Source organism: Nematolebias whitei, chromosome 3 (assembly GCF_014905685.2).
Source record: "Nematolebias whitei isolate Nwh7 chromosome 3, NemWhi1, whole genome shotgun sequence".
Taxonomy (NCBI): Eukaryota; Metazoa; Chordata; class Actinopteri; order Cyprinodontiformes; family Rivulidae; genus Nematolebias; species Nematolebias whitei.
Window position 1 is genome coordinate 1,518,005 of NC_056500.1, and position 4,018 is coordinate 1,522,022.

At 43.8% G+C, this 4,018-nt stretch overlaps 1 protein-coding gene across 1 annotated transcript in view; it reads left to right on the forward strand.

The window, feature by feature from the left end:
- Nucleotides 1–3,750: 3,750 nt before the first annotated feature.
- keap1b (kelch-like ECH-associated protein 1b) overlaps nt 3,751–4,018 on the forward strand; it is a gene marked incomplete at its 3' end in the record, with an annotated part of 16,924 nt that continues 16,656 nt past the window's right edge. Inside the window, 1 exon segment of the mRNA XM_037674408.1 lies at nt 3,751–3,866.

Here is a 4,018-nt window from a genome sequence, read left to right on the forward strand (position 1 = left end):
GCAGCGTTGCAGTCTGTGATGCAAGCGTGTGCAGACATGTGGGTGTCGCTGGTCGACAGCCCGTGGCTCACAGAGCGGGTCCCATCACCCGTCTCGCTGCTTCCTGTGTGCGTTTGATGCACGGAGCTGGTGTAAAGCCAGCTCAGGAGGCCGGCGAGGCGTCGCCATGGTTCCAAACGACACGACACAAACCTGATGTGGAAAACAAACGTTGCTGGGCTGGAGTCCATTTGATTCTACTTTAAATGTCACTTTTGCAGTTAAACTGCTACAGCAAGAAACCAGCAGAATGTGCTTGATGTGACTAATGAGCGCATGCAGCTAGCTCCTGTTGTGACACGCTGACTATTTCACCGCGACTGAAACGAAATCAGCAGCTTGAAAAACGAGAACGTCAGGATTTCACATTTCACCTGGTGAATAAAAGGTTTGAAGTGATCAGCATAAAGACTTGACAGAATGTATCGGCACTTGTTACAAAGTTCTTGTTGAATGAAGACAGATTTACAGCCCAATGCGTTTTTTATTTGACCTAAACGTTCTGTCGGAGGCACATTTATATTTGATTCAAATAAGCTCCCAGATAAGAAACTATTTGAGTTTGGTCCCTCTGGACCTAAACTGATCAACGGGTTATGTTTTTATACTTTCTGTGTAGTGAATACCACACATTTTTACAACATCTGTTCTGTAAGTTATGTCTATTTTATGACACACAAATGCAACCATTACCTTTCTTTTGATAAAAGAAATAAAATATTTTCTGAGTGAAAGAGCTTGGGACTGATTTTGTCTGGGGAACGTTCAGAAACGAGTCTGTCTGTGTTTTCATTTTATTTTTGTGTGAGCGGTGACGGATATGTGACGAAGGGCCACGGGACCCGGTCTCACATCTGGAAACAACGTTGGTCTTCATCGAGCTCTGCTGGTCTCAGACGGCTCCAGCAACTTCCTGTAGAGCTTTCATGAAACGCTGAACTCTTTCAATTCTCTTTATACGAGAAGTTAAGATCAGCTGCTGCTCTCATCTGTCCTGCAGCTGGTGTTAGTGCCAGAGACACCGGTGGAAGCAGATGGTCCTCTGGTCCTGATCCTGGTTCTGCTAAAGGTTTCTTCCTCACGAGGGAGTTTTTCTTTCCACTGTCGCCTTCATGCTTGTTCAACATGAGAGTTCTGTGATGGAGTTCAACTCAGAGCTGCTATTATTGTTTTATAGATGAATGTTTCTGTTCCGTGCTCTGAGGCGACTTCACTTGGAGCTTTATAAATAAACTGAATTAAACTGAATTGAAATTGAGACGTAAAACAACTGTAGGCAGAAAGATGAATCCTTTGAACTTTAGTACATTTCTGTTCAAACGTGTTTAAAACATATTGTCTATCAAACAACATGCAGTCAGTCCTCTTGTTTTAAAAACCAACATTTAGACCTTTACTGTGGAAGGAGTATGAACAATAAATATCTTACCTGTTGCAGGTAGCTTTTCAAACTGTCTCAGTTTGGAGAAAGGTTTTTTTTTCTGACCAGATTAACGAGCTAATGGGAGGCAAAGACCAAAGTGGACGGCTGATGCCATAAAACCACTTCAGCTCTGAATATGCAGTTCTACAAACCAGAACACTGTCGTCACTTTTACTTTGGAAGATGTATTCCTGCAGGAAGTGCCTCAGGTCACACTGAAAGAATCACAGCTTAGCTGTTATTGCCACTCTATGTACTTGTAAACAACCATATCATTTACTAAATACCAGTGTAATGCAAAATGCAGTCAGAAATTTTCAGTTGTAGTTAATTCAAACTCTATTTACAACCTTTATATTGCTGTCAATTCTAGGATCTAGCTGTGAAACTGGCAGAAAATAACGATGTGTGCCTGAATAACATGATTGGTGACGATGTTAAAGTTCAATAAAACGAGGTTCACGTGAATATTTTGGTATTTCCGAGATCAGAGCGGTTTAATTTGGCACAAACGGTTGTTTTAGGACAGCACCAAACAAATCTTTGGCCTTGGCGCTGCTCTTACTATCCATTAGGTTGTTCCTCTGATCACAACTTACCTGTTTCTCCAAACAGAAGCTGTTCAAAGAGCAATATGCCACAAGATATTAATTATTCCTGTTTTTCACAAAACCCACTACAAAAGAATTGTGATCACACACTGAGCTGAAACAAATACCAGTAGTTAGTTAGCATGTACAACGGTTGTCCGTAAAGAGACAACATTTTAGAAGTTGTTTAAAGCTGTTGAACGAAAGATTTGAACATTCTGGTTTGTTTACACCTCAGATTACAACTAAACTACAACATCTGCTTTTCAAGAACTGAAACAGGCTGAAAAGTCACAATGAGTTTAAGAAATGTGCTTCATAAATCAGAGGCAGCAGACCATAACTGCAGAAGACGCATCCTTTTGATTTAACCCGCAGTGACCCAAAGACCCGTCTACGATAAGTGGTTCTGTTGCACTGAAGCACCTTTGATTTGATGTGAGTTGTAGTGGTGCAGATGCTCATCCAGATGTTCCCTGTATGCCATGTGGACAGAGGCCAGTCAGGGCAGCCTCCCTTAAGGTGAGAGCCACAGGTCACCGTGATCACAGGGGACACGTGGACAGATGTTCTCCTTCTCCCAGCTCATCTGAGGAGGTTCACACGTGACTGTTGATGGAGGCAGGCCTGATTTAACCGTCTCCTCAGGCCTGCACGCTCACACTGGGCTTTTGGTGCCACCTTGTGACTTGGAACAAAACTTGCTGCACAGGCAATCCTGCTGACCTGGATTATGTATTTTGCAACAGGGGGTAAAAATGTTGTGTCAGCAGCTGCCTGGGGCAAGCAGGTTTGTGTCAAGCTGCTCGATGCTGTTCATAAACATGTTTATCACTGGGAAAGAGTCCTGACAAGCAGGGTGAGTGGCATTTACACTGAGGTTATTACAGGGCATTTACTCACTGCATCGGGTTTTCATTGAGCAATGGCTTTATCAGCATTTTTAAACATGTACATCTGAGCTACTTATTGTTAGGTTTCAACTACTTTTACAACATTAAGAATGGGTGTTTCATTTGGTTTTCATTTTCTTGCAGTTAGATTCATTATTTTTGAATGTTTTGTTTTTATTTGTTTGTTTTTAGGGTGAATAAAGTATTTCACCCCTCCAGTTGAACGTCTTGGTGTTTTGGTGATTTGATCCACTTTTTTCTGTTTTGGCCCCGCTGTTTTGCTTCCTTCACAATAAAAGCCTCCTCCGTGCCGACCCTCCTGCCTTCCATTGCACGTCAACGGAGGCGGGCCGCGCGCGCTGCTGTGGGCTCTTACTTTGAAGGCGGTAGGAGGCCGACAGTGCTTAGTCACGGTGAGTTACAGCTTTCGCCCTCCTTCAGATGTGGAGGTGCTGCTCGACAGGCGGTGATGGAGGAATACAGCTAGCCTACGCGGGTTTCAGTGTTTGTACAAATATAGCAGGTTAGTGACGCTTAATACGATAATTCTGAGCAAATTGTAGAGGCCGAGAAGCCAAATGTTGGGCTTATGTTAGCCTGTTAGCTCGCGCAGCCTCTTCTGTTGTTAGGAGTCTCTGTCGCTGCCAGCTCTGAACATTTTATTTATTAACCCGGACAGTTAAAGATGGTTTTAAACTTAAAGTCGGCTTAAGCCCAACCTTGCACATCAGCTTTCTTCGCTGATTGACCAGAAGCAGCTCTGAAATGTGGAGCTTTATTTTATTTATTTATTTATTTTATTGCGCTTTGTGTTACGTAGGCAGGCGGCGCGGAAACCTAATCCCGCCCGGGGTCTTATGTAAGGACCCACTCGTGTTTTGGTGCAGCCTGTTGTACTGTGTGCTGGAAGAGGAGTCCACGGTGAGTCACGGAGTGGAGGAGGAGGAGGAGAAGGAGGCTCTGCTCGGACTCGGAGCACTTTGTTGTTATGGGAGCGGAGAACTGCAGGCCTGACAGGAAGGAGTCCTGGAGTGAAACTGTCTCCTGATCACTCTGGAGTGAATTTGTCTCCT